The sequence below is a fragment of the Neoarius graeffei genome, chromosome 1, assembly GCF_027579695.1.
Source record: "Neoarius graeffei isolate fNeoGra1 chromosome 1, fNeoGra1.pri, whole genome shotgun sequence".
NCBI classification, from domain to species: domain Eukaryota; kingdom Metazoa; phylum Chordata; class Actinopteri; order Siluriformes; family Ariidae; genus Neoarius; species Neoarius graeffei.
The window spans coordinates 23,370,759-23,391,152 of record NC_083569.1 but is presented as its reverse complement, the minus strand read 5'-3'; the positions used below and the strand labels follow the sequence as shown (position 1 = coordinate 23,391,152).

Sequence of the window (20,394 nt, the reverse complement as noted above, 5' to 3'; positions counted from 1 at the left end):
GAGCGCCAATCAGTCAGCTGAAGTTGTTGCTAGATGTAACGTTGCTGTAACAGAAATCCAGCTGAGCTAAAATTTTAACAGTTTAACAGCATAAGCTAACTTACACACAAATTGGTGTGTTATGCCACAGAGTAGCTGGCTATGTAAAGCTGTAGGCTTATGGTAATGTGACCAAAGTGTCAGTAATCTGTATAATTTGTTGTGATGTGTAGTGGACCACATGTTTTGCACACTACATGTTTTGCACACTAGACGTTTTGATTAAGGCTACTCATTTAGGTGAGGCCATCAGTTCAGCTTTGGCTACAATTTAGGCTACAAGAGATTGGGAATCATATGTATCCTCAATAATAATAATAATAATAATAATAATAATGTTACCATACCTTAAAATTGCTTGTATTGAAGTAAACTTTTTATTTATATTGTGTAGTGTGTTTTGTATATTTTTAAATACATTGTCCATTACTAGTGGCAGATATGGTAATTAAGTTAACAAATTTACTTTCATATATCTAAAACATCTATTTCAGCTCACCTACAATTTAAGAGTCTATAAATGTAAACTATGTACCCATACCAGAGATTTTCACATTGTCTTTAATGAATGTGAACCTAAAGCAGTTGCAGAATCGGCCTACAGTGCACTCAGTGAGGAAAATCCCACTTTTTATGCAATGCATGATCAAAATACATGAAAACCAGAAATGTTGCACCTTTTTATCACAAAGATGAAAACATTAGATGTTTTAATGATATTTTCACTGCTGAACCGAAAATGACCCCGGTTTTCTTCTCAGAAATCTGGTCACCTAATAATATGGCTGCAAAAATAGCTGGGAGAAAAACTGTGGGGAAACTGGTGTGTTTTTCCATAATTATTCTCTGTATGGATATTTTGTTTTGAATTCGGCAAATCTGTGTTTATTTACTGATCATCCAATGATCTCATGTTATTTCTCTCCTTTTTCTTCTTGCTTTGTTTCTTAAAGGAACAGTCCACCGTACTTCCATAATGAAATATGTTCTTCTCTGAATTGAGACGAGCTGATCCGTACCTCTCCGAGCTTTGTGCGACCTCCCAGTCAGTCAGACGCGCTGTCACTCCTGTTAGCAATGTAGCTAGGCTCAGCATGGCCAATGGTATTTTTTGGGGCTGTAGTTAGATGCGACCAAACTCTTCCACGTTTTTCCTGTTTACATAGGTTTATATGACCAGTGACATGAAACAAAGTTCAGTTACACAAATTGAAACGTGGCAATTTTCTATGCTATGGAAAGTCCGCACTATAATGGTACAACTCCTGAGTGAAGGTATCAATGCGCTGTCGAAGCGCGCAGAAGGTGTTAGTACGCCTGTCATTATAGTGCGGACTTTCCATAGAGTCACCTGTCATAGAGAACATAATGTTTTTAACCTTTACATAATCAAGCCAGAACTACACAAGTCAGACCCACATTCTGCTGTTTCTTAACACCACACAGACTAATTAATTAATAATTCAACACATAATGTTTTTGAAAAAAAAAATCAGAACTCACCAAGTGAAAGCCACAGACACATTAATATAACAGTGAACATGATGAATGGTCTTAGCTGAATTAAACTATTCTGAGGACTTTTTTTAAGCTAATATGGAAACATCATAAAGGTTCAAGAAGCATCATGAAGCTCCGCCCCCACAACATCACATGACAGTGTCACTTACAGTGTTGTCAGATTGTTGAGTTGCTGCAGCATCCTGGCTTTTCACTCAATTCAATTTTATTTGTATAGCACTTTTAACAATAGGCATTGTTGCAAAGCAACTTTACAGAACTATATAAATGCCAGATATAAATTTATGCCTACTGAGCAAACCTGAGGTGACAGTGGCAACTCCTGAGACGACAAAAGGAAGAAACCTTGAGGGAACCCATCCTCATCTGGGTGATAACAGACAGTGTGATTATAAATACCTCACTTCTATAACTGTGTCCTATATAGTGAAAAGGGGCAACTTGGGTAACTAGGAAATTCATTGTAGCTTTGGCATGAAGTCTATTTTGTTGAAGTTATCAACTGCTTAATAATTGAGACTTGAATGCAAAACTGTTCATGGCAAGTGCAGTCCTGAGCCATCGTAGCAAAACTTTTTCTCCAACGCTATCTTCTAAGTGGATCTTTAGGCTGTCCATACTGAGTCATCTTCCACAGAAGTGAAGTGATGAGAACTAAGTAACGCATCCGATCATCATCACTGGTATCTCAGGAGTGGCATGTGTAGCATGAGAGAGAGAGAGAGAGAGAGAGAGAAACACATTGTTAGGGATGCTCACTGCCATGTAATGGTTACGAACAGTGAACATTGTGTGCTGAGTGCAAGTGGGGACTCCGGCAAGACTAAATATGACAGCATAACTAAAAGGGAGAGTCAGAACGTAACAGAGACTTGAGGGTGTACATAAGGCCATTCTACCGTCAACAAACCTCAATAAACGTGTAAGGGGGGCAGCATCCAAACATCCCATTTTACCATTACATTACATTACATTACAGACATTTCACAGATTGATGTATGTGGCAGTGGGGGCGTGGTCAAGCGTCGGTCTGTGCCAGGAGGGTGGAGTCAGGGAAAGTAAGTGGCAGAATCACCACACCTGATGTTAGTTAAGCTGTGTTTGTGTGTCTTCCCCAGTGACCGCGCCCTATATAAGGAGAGAGAGAGCAGAGGAAGAGAGCTCTCTCCCCGACCAGATGACTTATGTGTGTGTGTATGCGTGTGGCTGGTAGAGTGTGTTTTCGACTGAAAAGTGCAAATAAAAAGAGTTTTTGGAACTCAGTTCTGGCCTGCCATACTTCTGTGCTCCACCCACCCGCTCTGATTACCACAATCAGGTGTAGTGATTCTGCCACTTACCTTCCCTGACTCCGCCCTCCTGTCACAGACCAACACTTGACCACGCCCCCACTGCCACAATGTACAACATACCCAGAGCAGTCTGTGGAGCAGTTGGGGGTTAGATGCCTTGGTCAAGGGCACGTCAATACACTCTTCAAAACACTTATCAAAACACTCTCTGCCCAGGAACCCTCCAGATCTGCTACTTTATGTAATAAAAAGCTGTTAACAAAAGGCTTGACTAAACAAATATATTTTCAGCCAAGACGTAAACAATGAGACTGTGTCTGAGACCCGAACACGACTTGGAAGGCTGTTCCATAACTGTGGGGATTTGTGAGAGAAGGCTCTCCCTCTGATGGAGCCTTAACTATTTGAGGTACCAACAGATAGCCTGCACCTTTTGATCTAAGTCATTGTGGCAAGTCATGAAGGACCAGAAATTCATTCAGGTACTGTGGCGCAAGATAAAGCACATTCAGTGCTTTATAGTTAAATAGTAGTAGTTTATAATCAGTGTGACATTTGATTGGGAGCCACTGCAATGTGGATAAGATAGGGGTGATGTGGTCATACCTTCTAGTTTTAGTAAGGACTCTCGCTGGAGCTTGTTTATGCACCTGTTAGATCATTCAGACAGTAAGGCATCACAATAATCCAACCTAGAGGCAACAAAAGCATAAACTAGGCTTACTGCATTTCTTACCTGAGCAATATTTCTGAGATGAAAGAAGGCTATAGTGATATTATCTACATCCAGCCTCACATGGGGAACCTGTCCTGAGCACATTGAAGCAAACACATACTGAAAGGAGGGAATTAATGTTTTTACATAATTACAGTCATTTTAATGTATAAACTACACTCGGGTGGCACAGAGGTGCAGTGTCACCGTCGCCTCACAGCAAGCAGGTTCCTGGTTTGAACATACCAGTCAATCGGGGGTCTTTCTGTGTGGAGTTTGCATGTTCTCCTTGTGCCTGTGTGGGTTTCCTCTGCATGCTCCAGTTTCCTCCCACAGTCCAAAGGATGAGGTCAACTGGCTTCTCTATAGAGATATTGCTCGTATGTATGAATTTGAGTGTGAATGGCTGTCTGTCTCTCTGTGTTAAGCCTGTGATAGACTGGTGACTTGTCCAGGGTGTACCCAGCTTCTCCATCATCATCAGCTAGGATTGGCTCCAGCTCACCGACGACCCACAATGGAAATGCAGTATAGAAAATGGATGGAGGGAGAGAAAAATATACTCTAATAAGTACAGAATTGAATATTTTAATTTTGTGCTTTTGTAGTGCCTCAACATTAGGGTCCTCGACCCCAACAGAAAATATATTAGAGAGAAAAGAAGCACAAAGCCTCTTTTTAATTTGTTTTTGCATCACAAATATTTTCTGAGGTGTTTCACTGCTGGTCTTTCAAAGATGTGACCAAGCCATTAGGCTTTGGAAGGGAGTGGTACATGCTGTGTGTGTGTGTGTGTGAGATATTTTTGCATTAAATGAACTGATATTCACTTTGAATTCGAATTTGTTTTGTGTCTTGCTTTCTCCATGTGTCATATGTGCAGCAGCAGGCAGCTTAATGTTAGAGCTGCTAAGTGGAAGAGAATAGTTAAGCTTTATTTCACAGTTTAGTCATCCATGGACAGTTATGTTGTTTTATCAGAATGGTGTCTCTGAACTAAACTGAGCTACTAAGAGTAACCGGAGCAGGGGTTCGGATAATATATATGCAGTATGTATGATAGAAGACCAGGTATACTCTGTCACAGAGGTTTTATTGTGAAAAGTCGTGTTCTTCATCAAAGAACTGAACATCTCTGGAGGATGTGAGCAGGGTTGTGTGGTTCTCAGTACTTTGCCCACAATAAGATAACTGACTGCTCCATCTAGTGTTCACCAAGGAGAAAAACCTTTATACATTCATAAATGTTTACTACACATACAGTGCATACATTATAGAAAGACAAAAAAATCATTAGCTGTTGAAAAGATTATTTTAATTTTGAAAATTAATATATTTGTGCAAAAAATACAGTGCAAGTCAAATTTTTGGACACACCTAATTCAAAGTTGTTGTTGTTGTTTTTTTTAATTCATTAAAAGACACTTCATGTCATAAAGTCATGATGGACTGTTGTTTCTCTTTACTTAGGTGAGCGGTTCCTGATATAATATGGATTACTACCATCGTCAAATAGAGCTACTTACTGTATTTTTATTATTTACTATTTACTGTTTGATATCAAACACATTAAGAAGGCAAGGAATTCCACTAATTAACTTTTGACGAGGCAACACCTGTTAACTGACTCCCTCATGAAGCTGGTTAAGATAATACGAATAGTGTGCAAAGCATCATCATGTGCCATGTGTTATTTCATAGTTTTGATGTCTTCAGTATTGTTCTACAATGTAGAAAAGAGTCAAAATATTCTGATTCCCACAATATACAGTTTCAGTATTATATATGTGGGTTTAATACACTCAGATAATGACATGCCCTTCCTCGGGACAATCCAATAGTGTAATTACTCCCAGTGGCGTGCACAGATAGACACGAGGTGGTGCTCAAGCACCTGCCTCTCTGTCCAAAAAAGTGCCCTTTTGAATTTTTTTTTTTATAGTTTACTGAGGCCAATGTCGACATGATCTTTTAGAAAAGCCGTGGCATTAAAAGTGTGTGTGAAAATAATGTCCCGATGTGTGCCCCCTCTGCACACACACCGGACCTCTGTCTCTCTTGCTCTGTCACGTGAACAAGCATGCAGTGCATTCATTGTGAGGTTGCAGCAGCATAGCATCCTGGAAGCCACGGCCTTGTCGTAGCACAGACAACACATCGGGCAGTCAGTCAGCTCTTCCCCTGCCCCACCAGCCAGGTAACACATGAATCGATTGAAAATGTATTGTTTGCCCTCTAAGCCCAAGCTGTAATTATTTTGTCGTGAAGTAGCCCGTCGCATACAGAAACAACTGCACATAAGTATTATATTTTTTGCTAGACCATTTTCAGATTTAGGAAAGCAAAAATTTATTTTTCTATTTTGTTCAACTAGAGATTCCTGGCAAAGTCAAAAAGCCTTGATGTAATAAATTAACATTAAGTGGTTGTTTTACACCTTTAAAAACTAAAACGGGTCAGTGGCGACCCGAACACAAGAGGAGGGTTAAATCTCAGACTTTTATAATAAGGTGTTCCACATGTGCAAAAAAGTGCCCTTTTTCCCCCCCAGAGCACTTGCCCCCCAAAATGTCTGTGCACGCCACTGATTACTCCAGTCAGAACAGAGAGACTCATGGGTCCACAGTCATTGTGGAATTCTGGTATGAGGATTGAGCCAAGCCTTGTCTTTAGTGCACTGGCTATTGAGGAATATGGAATTGTACCATGAGGGTACAAAGATTTCTTTATGATAAAAAATGACATAACAGCACACCGCAACACATTTTAAGCAGACAATTTGTAAAAATTTGATAATTTGATGAGTATTTGGGGCTGCATGGTGGTGTAGTGGTTAGCGCTGTCGCCTCACAGCAAGAAGGTCTGGGTTCGAGCCCCATGGCAGGCGAGGGCCTTTCCATGTGGAGTGTGCATGTTCTCCCCGTGTCCGCGTGGGTTTCCTCCGGGTGCTCCGGTTTCCCCCACAGTCCAAAGACATGCAGGTTAGGTTAACTGGTGACTCTAAATTGACCGTAGGTGTGAATGGTTGTCTGTGTCTATGTGTCAGCCCTGTGATGACCTGGTGACTTGTCCAGGGTGTACCCCGCCTTTCGCCCGTAGTCAGCTGGGACAGGCTCCAGCTTGCCCGCGACCCTGTAGAACAGGATAAAGTGGCTAGAGATAATGAGATGAGTATTTGTTTTACTGGCAGCACTGTGATGCGTGCAGTTTTACATGTTCACCCCACATGGGTTCTTCCCACCTCCAAAATAAACAAGACTGTAGGAAATTTGCTGGGATAAAATGTCCCTATGTGTGAATGAGCATGTAAAATGGTCTGTACATGGTGCTCTGTCAAGTTATACTTATAGTAGTTAAGTTATAGGGCCAGTGGCGCAATGGATAACGCGTCTGACTACGGATCAGAAGATTCTAGGTTCGACTCCTGGCTGGCTCGAAAACTTTAAAGGGTGGCATAGTGGTTAGCACTTTTGCCTTACAGCAAGAAGGTTCTGGGTTCGAGCCCAGTGGCTGGTGTGGGCCTTTCTGTGTGGAGTTTGCTCTCCCTGTGTCTGCGTGGGTTTCCTCCGGGTGTTCCGGTTTCCCCCACAGTTCAAAGACATGCAGTTAGGTTAACATGGGGTGGCCTTGGGTTGAAGTGCCCTTGAGCAAGGTACCTAACCCCTGACTGCTCCCTGGGCGCTGTCGTGTGGCTGCCCACTGCTCTAGGTGTGTGTGCATGCGTTCACTGCTTCAGATGGGTTAAATGCAGAGGATAAATTTCACTGTGCTTGAAGTGTGCATGTGACAAATAAAGGTTTCTTCTTCTAAGTTAGCATATAAATAAAAAATTGGTTCGAAAAATAAATATTTGCATATGAATTCTGCTCCAAAAATCACTAAACTTTTCCACCATTATTAGATCGCAGTGATTTACAGGTTAGCGGTGCTGCATGCGTGACGTCATGCGCACCAATGCCTTTTTTGTGTCCACATGGACTCTATACTATTCTCTGCAGTGGTGTCCGTTCTTGAAACCAATTCTTTTGAAAGAGACAAAAAGGCTCTTCAAATTCGTCCTCAATCTTTGGTTGGCTGTCTGAGGATGATTTAGAACCTATAGCCACGGAGAAAGAGGGGGACAAATATGCAAGCCAAGTTGCTTGTGAAGAAGAAGAGCAACAGGGGGGCAGCCAACATGGTGTCAGTGTAACATGTGATTTGTGGAGCTCCGCAACATGATAAACGAAACCTAATGTGCTGAATTGCTAAATATGCTTAAGGGCTGATTAGAATGAACCTAATTGATAAACTAAATAGCTACTACAAGGACCTCGCTCAGAAACAATTTTTTAATCCTTGTTTTCTTTTATTTTATTCACGGTTATCCAACTAGTGCCTCAAGTTAACCATTCAGTGAACCTGCTAACTAAAGGACAAGTGAACATATCACTATACGAACTAAACCGAAAGGAGTTGGTAAGCATACTTGCTACTTTTTTTCAGGTTATCCATCAATATGGAAACAGAGGAAGATAGCTGGCTGTAATGCATTTCTATGCCAGAAAGTCTCTGAGTGAAAAGTTTGAACCAGATGCTTTACAAGACAAAATGGAACAGTGTTTGGTGCCACTACTAGAAACTCTGAAACCATGACCAGCCAAAAGGTCGAAGACACGTGCCAGTGACGAGGATTATAAAGAGGCTGTGCCCATCTCGCTTTTGCTAATAATAATGGAAAGAATTGAAAAGATGCAAGAAGAATCTCTCAAACGGCTGCAGTCACTTGAGGCAAAGGTTAAAGATAAGACAAATTCCATTAAAAGTGTCACTGACGTCCCTGATTCTATGGGGAAACAGGTAGAAGATGTGACAAATCAAGTCATCGCCTTACAAAGTAAAGTCCACATCTTAGAAACAGAGAACAGTGTCCTCAGAAACAATGCAGTGACCTGGATGCCTATAAAAGAAGATGGAATCTATGAGTGTCTGGCATTCCGGAGCAAGCAGGTGAGAAAGTGAAGAATATCATTGTTGACATTTTCAAACACGTCTCCCTGGACATTGTGAACCAGCTGGCTTACTCAGTGGACATTGCTCACAGATTAGGTCCCTGCTGTGCAGAGGTGCGCTCCAGCCGTTGCATCATAGTTCAATTCCTGTCACGAGCACACAGGGACATTGGCAGTGGCATTTCCAAAACCCAAGGGCTGTCTTGAGATCACTGAAATATGCACAACTCACAGCAAACCCAAGGAAGTGTGCAATTTGGTGGGTGGAAGTACAGTATCTGGGCTTTCACTTGGGTCATGGGCAGGTGCGTCCCTAAATTGATAAGAATGCAGTGGTTGTGGCCTGCTCAAGACCAAAAAAGGGGTGAGGCAGTTCCTGGGGCTGGCTGGCTATTACAGGAGGTTTTTCTTAATTTTTTGGACTTTACCAGCCTGCTGACTGAGCTCACTAAAAAGGGAGCACTAGTGCTTATCTAGTGAACAGAGCAACTATGCAACGGAGGACGGATCAATGCAAACAGGCTTTTTCACAGATTGAAATATTGTTTCTCCAAGACCCTCGGTCTAAACATAAATACACAAACAAAACAAGCATTGATCTTAAAAAAAAGCACACACATACAATACCACACAAGCAGAAATAGTGCAAATTGTATTAGTGCAAATGGTAATAGTAACAGTGCAAAATGGCTAAGGATATGGGAGTATCTGCAATATGCAAATCATGATCCATTTACAGGATGAGTAGTGAGCAGATGTTGAGGTGAGGAAGTGTCATAAAGTAACAAGTGCTTTATTACTTGACAATACTACAGATGAATTGGAGTAACAGACTGAGTTATTTGGAGATAGGGGAGAGAGAGAGAATTCAGCATCCCAACAGCATGGTATATAAAGCTGTTCGCCAGTCTGGTGGAGCTAGCTTGGAGGCTCTGGTACCTTTTTCCAGAAGGCAGGGGACTGAAGAAGGTGTGTGAAGGGTTAGTAGGTCGATGTTTTGGTTGTACATGGCTGCCTGCATCACTGCCCCAGTCTGTAATGTCAAAACAGTTCTGAAGTGCAGAAGTAGCACCTCTGGCTGCACACGTATCTCTTTCAGAACTGATTTGGTCACTTTCACCCTTGGCCTGTATGCTGGCTTTAGCATAACTGTGATGTGGTCAGAGAGTCTGAGGTGGGGGACGGGGGCAGCCTTGTATGCTCCTTTGTTGTTAGTGAAAACAAGGTCCAGTGTATTATTTCCTCTTGTCGGGAAATCAACATGTTTGTGTAGCTTGGGTAAAACAGACTTTGGATTGGCAGAGTTAAAATCCCCAGCAAGAATAAGAAATCTATCTGGGCGGGCTGGCTCTTGCTCACTGATAGCTTGGTACAGTTCACTTAGTGTTGCCTCTCTGTTGCTGTTATTAGTGCTGGGTGGAATGTATACAGTTACTAACAAAATAGCTGTAAATTCCATCAGCAGGTAAAAAGTTCAGCACTTCATGATCATAAACTCCACCAGAGCTGAACAGTGTTTAGAAACCACTATCATATCCCGACACTGAGCATTGCTTGGTCTTACCTCCCACTTCCCAGGCTCCATCAGCTATGTGGCACATTAGCCAGTCTAGCTGTATGGCAGAGTCCGGGATGGTGTTATTTAGCCATGTTTCTGTGAAAATACAAACACATTTTCTTGTGTTGCACTGGGTGGCTCTCAGAAGGTGTACATGGTCCATCTTATTGTCTATGGAATGAACATTGGCGAATATGATGGATGGTACTGCTGGTCTATTTGGATGAGCCGCTAGCCTCGCCTGTGTCCCTCTGCACTTTCCCCTTTCCTGCTTCCTCTCACAATGCCTGCAGTGCCCCCTCTCTTGATAGGAAACAGTACTTGAAGTCAGTGATGTTGTGTTCTGGCAGAGTCGGCTGAGGCTCTAGAGTTTTTGTTCTTGTGCTGTTTGTCAAGCTGTGTTCACTTGTTCTGCCAATATTCACCAGAAACTGGCGACTGTACTTGTGTCTTAACGTATACAGACATGTAGACATAGATGAAGAAACATTTCAAAACACCATGTTATTGGGTTTGCGAGGGGCTGCTGCATCCATACATGCCGCCATCTTGAAACCATCTAATAACCATTAGATAAACCAACTTTTTTTTTTGAGTGTGTTGCAGGCATCAAATTCTGAGTTTGTTTATATTTACAAAATACAATTAAGTTGGTCAGTAAAATTATTGAAAATCTCTTCTTTGTCCTTTTGTCAGTTAAATAAAGGTTCACGTGAATTAACACATCACAGATATTTGTTTTAATTGCTTTTTGGAAAATATCTCAACTTTTCTGGAAATGGGGTTAGTATTAGTCCATATGGAGATTATAACTAGGGGGCGTGTCACTCTGTGTAATCATCTGACAAGGCTGTTCCTGATTCGCTGAGTGAATCTACAGCGCTGGGCTCATTCAGTTTGCTCAAAGCCTCATTTTATATCATTGTTTATTTTTCTTTTCTTCTTCTTTATGATGGTGCTGTTGTACTTGGCTTCACAAAAGTCCAAAATAGTAATCTTTAAAACATGTGTTAACCAAAATAAGACAATGTAGAAGCCAAAAAATGAAATATTATACTGATTTTTTTTTCTTTGAAAGACAGGAGGGCTTAGTCCTGCTAGCCCACAAGCTGCCGCTGGTGATTATACAGTTGAAGATTAATGGGGAAAAAAATCTCGTCTTTCTGTAAATCTTCAACTGTCCAGTTTCAGTGAGTCTATTGCCATTGTATCCTCAGATTCCGGTTCTTGGCTGACAGGACTGGAACTTGATGTGGTCTTCTGCTGTTGTAGCTCATCCAACTTAATGTTCGATGTGTTGTGCATTTTGAGATGGTTTTCTGCTCACCATGATTGTAAAATGTGGTTATTTGAATTGTCAGAGTGTAACACTTTGGCAGCTTGTGTAATTTCTAACAGCTGGAATACAGATATCACATTTCTGTATGTTGTATATATCAGATACTCACTGTGAATGTCTGAAATTCCTCGTGGTGTTTGCTATTCAGTGGGGCATAGTGGTGTTTTCTCTGTTTCAGATTAGGTCAGGAAAAAGTGCAGACATTCTCTTTTCATTTAATGTTTTGGTTTATGATTGTGCTGTTACTCACCTGAAAGCTTTTAGCATCAGCAGCTTGTTTCATTTTCCAATATATAACCAGAAAAAAAAATATATCTGGTGTTTGTTCTAATTAATGTCTATTATCTCATCATCTCTAGCCGCTTTATCCTGTTCTACAGGGTCGCAGGCAAGCTGGAGCCTATCCCAGCTGACTATGGGCGAAAGGCAGGGTACACCCTGGACAAGTCACCAGGTCATCACAGGGCTGACACATAGACAACCATTCACACCTACAGTCAATTTAGAGTCACCAGTTAACCTAACCTGCATGTCTTTGGACTGTGGGGGAAACCGGAGCAAACCCACGCGGACACAGGGAGAACATGCAAGCTCCGCACAGAAAGGCCCTTGCCAGCCCCGGGGCTCGAACCCAGGACCTTCTTGTTGTGAGGCAACAGCGCTAACCACTACACCACCGTGCTGCCTAATGTCTATTATGACCCTGTAAATATTGTTGAAATCATGTACGTTGTTTGACATGTCACCTGATATCAACAGTAAATATGCTCTGAGTAATGTAAAAACCCTGCCCCAATATGGTGGTGTGACTAACTGCCTCCTAAAGACATTTTACAGGGCCATGATACTTCATTAATTCTCTGTAGATACTGAAATACTGCATGAATGGAGGTAGATATAAGATGTCTGCATAACTCTAAATAATTTACATTTAAGTCAGGTAATGTGGTTTCTTCACTGCTGTGGATTTTCATGCAGTGTTGGTTGTCCCTGTCTCTTTGTTTCTGTTTCCTTTGCAGCTGTGTGTAATCAAACCCAACCTCCTTGTGTGGAGGCCGCTGTGGTTTTATTTTACACAAGTCTCTGAAAGTGCTTCGAACATCCTTTACCAGATTTTAGTGTAACATAGATACAGTACATCCAATGAGATTTGGGCTCAAAAATATATTAAACAGACCTCCAAGAGACACACATAAAGAACACATTAAATCTCATAATGTATCTGAAGACTCAAACTGACACTGTCTTGCAAAAGTATTCATCTGCCTTCGTATTTGTCCTGTTTTGTCGCATTACAAGCTGGAATTAAAATGGATTTTGGGGGGTTAGTACCATTTGATTTACACAACATGCCTCCCACTTTAAAGGTGAAAATTGTTGTTTTATTGTGACACAAACAATAATTAAGATGAAAAAAACAAACATCTAGAGGAGAGGCACATGATCTGCTTTGGTTTCTATGTTAGATTGATAAATGACGTGATAATATTTAGAATTGTGATATTTAAATGACAATGGTTTTCACCCACCACATTTATCAATGCCCAATCATTCTTACACTGTGATTGGCAAGATGCAAACGTTTCATGAATCACATGTGAACCCTGTCATATGATGATTTCTGCATGTTGATCTGTGCTGGTTTCTACGTTAGATTGATAAATGAAATGCATGACGTCATCCTTGTTAGTATAGTGGACAGTATCTCTGCTTGTCATGTGTAAGACCGGGGTTTGATTCCCTGATGAGGATGCTTTAAAAATTTATTAATGTGGGCATTTCTAGTTATTAACCCCACAGTTCAAAGACATGCATTTCGGGCAACATGGGCTGGTCTCGGGCTGAAGTGCCCTGGAGCAACGTACTGAAAGGAGATACGCAGAACCATGGCCTTGCTTTTAAATGCCTTGAGACCTCAAGTATGGCATAGGAATAGTTCCTACTCATCACCTAGTGGCCAGTGTTAGTAATTACCGGTCATACACACTGCCTAGTGGCCAGTGTTAGTAATTACCGGTCATACACACCGCCTAGTGGTCAGTGTTAGTAATTACCGATCATACACACCGCCTAGTGGCCAGGGTTAGTAATTACCAGTCATACACACCGCCTAGTGGCCAGTGTTAGTAATTATCAGTCAATGACTGATAATTACTAAAGCCAAATCCCATTTCACCCCTTGGACCAACCCCTTGGCCCTTCCCCTCCATTTTGCGCGTTCACGAGAAGGGGTAGGGGTATCCCAATCCCAGTTAACGCGGAGGGGTAGGGGAAGGGGTAGGGCTTCTGTACCCCTCCAAACGGAGATTTTCCTGGAGCTGACTCCGAACGAAGGGGTTTGAGTGATTTCCCACAATGCCATGCGGATTTCAGCGAGATTTCATGCGGATTTCAGAAAGATGGCGGTTCCCGCGGCGAAAGATTGTCATAAATGTATTTTCTCCATTATTTACGTGTTTTAAGTTGTTATCCAGAGGAAACACGCCGCTTGATTCGCTTTCGAGCTGAGAATGAGCAGCGATTTCTGAAATCCAAGCTGCTGCTAAAAAGCTTTGGGAGTGAGTATTGTTTTCGGTTGCTTTACTGCGTACGTTTTGTTCTGTTATTCTCGCTTTTATTGTTTACATGAGTGTTCTGACACCTCATTCTGTCGGATGTGGTGCACGAAGCGCCAAAGATATCCCATTCAGTGGTGTTAGTTAACAAATCACACCCTGCCAGCAGAGATTTCTGGTTCTGCCTCTGACTGTAGCGGCTGGTCGCAGCCAATGACGCATTTGGTTGCGTTTTGCTAACGTAAACGCTGACGGAGGTACGCGATGACGTATGCGATCGTTGAAGGGCTATCCCAGTACGTAAGGGTTGAATTTCAAGCCCTATCCCTTGTAGCTCAGTTTCAAGGGGAAGGGCCAAGGGGAAGGGGGAGGGGAAGGGGGAGGGGTAGAAATTAGAATTGGGATTGGGCCTAACACTGGCCACTGACAGTCATACACACTGCCTCGTGGCTAGTGTTAGTAATTACCAGTCATACACACCGCCTAGTGACCAGTGTTAGTAATTACCAGTCATACACACCGCCTAGTGGTCAGTGTTAGTAATTACCAGTCATACACACCGCCTAGTGGCCAGTGTTAGTAATTACCAGTCATACACACCGCCTAGTGGCCAGTGTTAGTAATTACCAGTCATACACACCATGTAGTGGTCAGTGTTAGTAATTACCAGTCATACACACCGCCTAGTGGTCAGTGTTAGTAATTACCAGTCATACACTCCGCCGAGTCTATGTGTCAGCCCTGTGATGACCTGGTGACTTGTCCAGGGTGTACCCCGCCTTTCGCCCATAGTCAGCTGGGATAGGCTCCAGCTTGCCTGCGACCCTGTAGAAGGATAAAGCGGCTAGAGATAATGAGATGAGATGAGACACACCGCCTAGTGACCAGTGTTAGTAATTACCAGTCATACACACCGCCTAGTGGTCAGTGTTAGTAATTACCAGTCATACACACCGCCTAGTGGCCAGTGTTAGTAATTACCAGTCATACACACCGCCTAGTGGTCAGTGTTAGTAATTACCAGTCATACACACCGCCTAGTGGCCAGTGTTAGTAATTACCAGTCATACACACCGCCTAGTGGCCAGTGTTAGTAATTACCAGTCATACACACCGCCTAGTGGCCAGTGTTAGTAATTACCAGTCATACACACCATGTAGTGGTCAGTGTTAGTAATTACCAGTCATACACACCGCCTAGTGGTCAGTGTTAGTAATTACCAGTCATACACTCCGCCGAGTCTATGTGTCAGCCCTGTGATGACCTGGTGACTTGTCCAGGGTGTACCCCGCCTTTTGCCCGTAGTCAGCTGGGATAGGCTCCAGCTTGCCTGCGACCCTGTAGAAGGATAAAGCGGCTAGAGATAATGAGATGAGATGAGACACACCGCCTAGTGGCCAGTGTTAGTAATTACCAGTCACACACACCGCCTAGTGGTCAGTGTTAGTAATTACCAGTCATACACACCACCTAGTGGCCAGTGTTAGTAATTACCAGTCATACACACCGCCTAGTGGCCAGTGTTAGTAATTACCAGTCATACACACCACGTAGTGGTCAGTGTTAGTAATTACCAGTCATACACACCCCCTAGTGGTCAGTGTTAGTAATTACCAGTCATACACTCCGCCGAGTCTATGTGTCAGCCCTGTGATGACCTGGTGACTTGTCCAGGGTGTACCCCGCCTTTCGCCCATAGTCAGCTGGGATAGGCTCCAGCTTGCCTGCGACCCTGTAGAACAGGATAAAGCGGCTAGCGATAATGAGATGAGATGAGATGAGACACTCCGCCGAGTGGTCAGTGTTAGTAATTACCAGTCATACACACCGCCTAGTGGCCAGTGTTCACGGAGCTCTTGCACCTGCACAAGCGGAGCCCCATAGGCATAGAGTTAGGGGTGGTTGTTATTTTAAGAATTTTGACTTTTCCATGTTTTACCCCCCTAGAAATATGGAGATGATCCATCTATGTGGGAAAGTGTCAAATTTTATTAAATTGAACCTTGCTAACCCCCCTGTACATACTGGTACCCTCTAAAAGTTTCCATTCTTACAATATGGCAAAATACATTACAGTGCTGTTTGATATTAGAATGCTGCTTTTTTTAATGTGTTTTAAAGTTATTGATGAATGCGAACCTCTTCAGGTATGCCACTAGGTACGACTACAACATTTTCAGTGCAGATGATCATTATTTTAAGGTAATAAGCTTGGTGGTAAGTAACCTTACATTCAAGTAAATTAAACATATTGTAATTCTGCTCTTTTTCAGCAAGTTTTAAACTTATTGATGAATGTCACACTCTTCAGTAATACCTCAAATATGAGCTATTTTTAAGCACAGAGGATCATTACTTAAGGTTACTAATTTAGTTTTAAGAAGCAGTATGCACAAATGATTCATATCTGAATTACATCTCCCAATGTATAAATAGTCATTATTTGTATTCTTGCAGGTAAATAATGGTTTCTGTCGCAACAAGGTCAAAAGCTAAGAAGATACTAGGTGTAGTAGAGTACATAGAGCAGGCTGAGTTCCCTTCTGGGATGCTTCCAACAAGGAAAGACATCATTCAGAATATGCTCTATCTGCTGTGGCTGAAGCGTGCTGGTCAAGCACAGAGATCCAGGGATGCTGCTGCTCAGTTGCTGGCAGAACTTGTTCAAGAGCACTGGTTATTTTGTAACTTATACACCATCCACACCAGACATAAAGAAGCATATCTTGAAACTTTATGGAGAATTTGTTACTCTGATTCAAACCTGTAAACAGAGACAAAATGAGGGTTTCTAACAACTCTTTTTGTGAGAAATACCGGTAAATGTTATTACTGTGATTTTTGATGTTATATTTAAGAGTTATTTCCGTTAAGGAATGCTTATATTAGTGAAAAAGGCAGTTTATGACTATTTGGAGGGGTTATTAACTTCAGAGGGTATGTACAGGGGGGATAGCATTTTTCAGTTGGCCAAATATTGGTATTTCCATACTTAGATAGATCATCTCCATATTTTGGAGGGGGTAGAAAAAAATTTTTGGTCTAACTCCCCTCAATAGAGTGTGGATACATAAAGAGACCCATTGATTTGTTTTCTGATTTCTTGCCATGATGCATTTCATTGTACCTCTTACCTTTAACTGACAAGCATAATTTTATCATTTAAATAGGTGTATGCTTATATACATATATGATTTTCTTTCAGCTCACCAGCAAAGTTACTTTCTCTTTTGGATGAAACGAAGCCCAAAGATTCCAGCCTGCAGAAATTGTCTAAAAATACAGCCAGATGGACGATCACTGGAGTTCATTCTGTCTCAACATAGTGTATTACGTGCATTATTCATTTTGATAACCATGTAATAAGGACCTGAGACCTTCGTGCAAAACGTGCACACTTCTAAAAAAAAAAGTTCATCTTTTAGGAACAAACTATAACTCTAGAAAACTCTTTAATGGTCTTTCTAGTTTCATAACACAATTTCTTAATATTAGTATGTTGATAATACCGATGCTGAGTGTTTTAAATATTTCCTCAATTTCACTTTTTTTTTAACAAAACCTCGATCATCTTTTCAAAGTCAAAGCTAGAATCCCCGGAGCTCCATGCGGTGCATTCAGACGAGGAGTCTGTTGCTGGGAGGTTCTAATGCCACTGGAGTTTTACTGTATCCCAGGGTTTCGTACCAGGAAGCGGATTCATTGTATTATATTTGGTTTTCAATATGATTTTTTTCCAATATGATTTTTTTGTATTCTTGTCTCAGCAATGGTGAAATCGAATTTGTAAATAAAATCACTGCCCTGACTCTACTCATCAGGCCAGAGCTATTCTCCTGCTGTGTATGTTTTGAACAACAAAAAGGTAAAGAAATAAAACAAGAGAGGCTGGCTATGATATAAGAAAATTCTACAATCCAGAAACAGATGGGCTCGTTGCTCTCTGGAACCATGCCTGAGTTTCCGTTGTTTGTTTATTTTCAAGTGAGCGACTGCCCAGAAGCAGACTTTTGTTCTGGGGGAGTGTGTTCTGACTCCCATTTGCATGAATACCAGGTGGTAAGCTTCAAGGGTTTTGCCCCTAAAACAACCCAATCTCGTCACATGGAGTCCCTGGCATGCTTCTCACACTTTTGGGGCATGCCTCAGGAAGCATTTGTTGCTTCATTGTTCAATGAGAGCAGTTGGGTGGAAGGTGGTGAAAAGTGCCTTTTCAGGACAGCAGCTTGCTTTTCACCAGCAGCTTTAAGAATACAAGCAGGTAAGCATCATATTTTCAGTTTGTAAAAGCTGTCTAAGCTGACTTTGCACTTGAGCGAGAGTTAGAATTTCATAGTGGATGGTGGGAATATGACAAACTGTTGAAAAATGTGAGTTGGAGATTCTGAGGTCAGTCGGCAATTCAAGAAATAAAGCCAAGCAAACTGAAAGGAATCTGTGAAAGCTCACCTTCGGAGCTCATCAGAGGAGCATATCAGCAGAAAAGTATTGTGCAGTTAGTTGATTTGGTCATTGCCAAGGTTGTGGGTTTAATCCAAATAGTGGCTGTTTTCACAGATGTGCTGCTTTGAATGTGGCGAAAGAAATTTGATCTTGACGTGGCTGAAAGTGCAGATGATTCGGCTGGTTTGCAAGATGACAAGAATGTTTTTCTCTGTAAAATGCAAGTAAGGTGGCAGCTTTGGAGAATGTGGGCATCAGTCACACCACCTCTTACATGCTAAGCAAGCACTCTACCACTTGAGGTAATTCCTCTGCTGTGCTTGAGGGTTTGTCCAACTAACTACCGCAAGCCCCCCAAACTGCCCTTCCTGGACTGCTCATTGCTCTCTGGAACCATGCCTGAGTTTCTGTTGGTTGTTTGTTTATTTTCAAGTGAGCGACTGCCCAGAAGCGGACTAAGGAGCAGTGTTCGGCTAGCGGTATCCAGCGGGGATGCGTTCTTCAATCTCCGTCCTGAGGTCTGTTAAGTCCTGCTTACTAATGTTCGGGATGGTGTACTGATACCACGTTGAAATCCAGTTTTGCATCTTAAGGTACTGAAACGGATGCCTGGATGTTTCCCTACGCAATTTAGCATGCTTACGAGTAAGTTTGAGATTCTGTTTGCCATACGATGGGTGAATACTGGTCATTGCAGTCCATTCCAGGGTTTCATTTTCCAACCCAGGCTTTATTTAGCAGCCCTGCCCACAGACGGTTGTACATCCAGTGAATCAACGAGGCTAGGCCGTAGGCTCGTTCACGTCCACCCTGAGGATTTTGCCTCCCTGAAGCGTATGCGTTTTGAAACAAAGTGCACCGAAGCATCTCCTGATAATTTGTCCACGCTGTCCCGAGGCCCCGTGTGCAGTCGTGGCCACCTGGTGAAAGCGATGTCCTCGACGTCCACTCGATGTCTCCCATGCTGCTTTGAGTATGCTGCTGACGCCATCTGAAATTGGGTTTGTTGAAAGGCAGCCGGAGCCTTGTTCCGTGGCGGCTTTTACCCGAGCTTGTCTGGCAAAAGAGGGAGCGGTTCCAAGTCCAGGTATCTGTCCTAAACGGAAAGGGCTTCTCTCCCGGACGGGTCGAGTCAAAGCACTGTCGTAAAACGTTTGCCGGAAAGCACGTGTTTTCTGCAAACTTGTAAAAGCACTGGCCAGAGTATTGCAATAGTGAGCCAAGCGCATGGCCCACGCGTGAGAGCGGCATGAGACCTCAGCATGTTCCACGCCGGATTCCTGCTAGGCGTGGCAAGTCAGGGTGGCCGAGTGGTCTAAGGCGCTGCGTTCAAGTTGCAGTCTCCTCTGGAGGCGTGGGTTCGAATCCCACTTCTGACATTTGCTGCAGGGGGTTGTTGATGGGCCTCGTGGCCCATGCTTGGTGTGAAAACAGAGGCTTTGGCTGGTGTGCCTTTGCAAAAGAAAAAAAGTGCTCAAAGCAATTTTTTGTCGCACTTGAATTGCAATGCCTCCAGTAGTCGTGGCCGAGTGGCGAAGGCGACGGACTTGAAATCCTTTGGGGTCTCCCGGCCAGGTTCGAATCCTGCTGGCGACGTGCGGTGTGAAATTTGGGGCCCTGTCGAGTGCTGCCCGTGTGGGTCCGACTGGCAGTGGATGGGTTTCGCCAGGGCCCCTGTGCTCTCGGCCTGAAGCGGGACGGCAGTCTCCTTTTGACCAACGAATATAGGCATTTGAGCAGTGACCCAAGTGCATTGCCAAGTCACGTGGCCGGCTCAAGACCTGGGTGTGGTCAACGATGCGTCTCGCTTTGGTGTCTGGCCGAGCGGACTAGGACCAGTGTTCGGCTAGCGGTATCCAGTGGAGAAGCGTTCTTCTATCTTGATCCTGAGGTCTGTTAAGTCCTGCTTACTAATGTTCGGGATGGTGTACTGATACCAC

At 42.8% G+C, this 20,394-nt stretch overlaps 3 non-coding genes across 3 annotated transcripts; all 3 read left to right on the top strand.

Annotated features, from left to right (window-relative positions):
• The first annotated feature begins 6,930 nt into the window (after positions 1-6,930).
• On the top strand, positions 6,931-7,003 carry trnar-acg (transfer RNA arginine (anticodon ACG)). Its single transcript has one exon. It is a non-coding gene; the product is annotated as a tRNA-Arg (tRNA).
• Positions 7,004-19,750: 12,747 nt separating this feature from the next.
• Positions 19,751-19,833, top strand: trnal-caa (transfer RNA leucine (anticodon CAA)). Its single transcript has one exon. It is a non-coding gene; the product is annotated as a tRNA-Leu (tRNA).
• Positions 19,834-19,969: 136 nt separating this feature from the next.
• On the top strand, positions 19,970-20,050 carry trnas-uga (transfer RNA serine (anticodon UGA)). Its single transcript has one exon. It is a non-coding gene; the product is annotated as a tRNA-Ser (tRNA).
• The last annotated feature ends 344 nt before the right edge of the window (positions 20,051-20,394 follow it).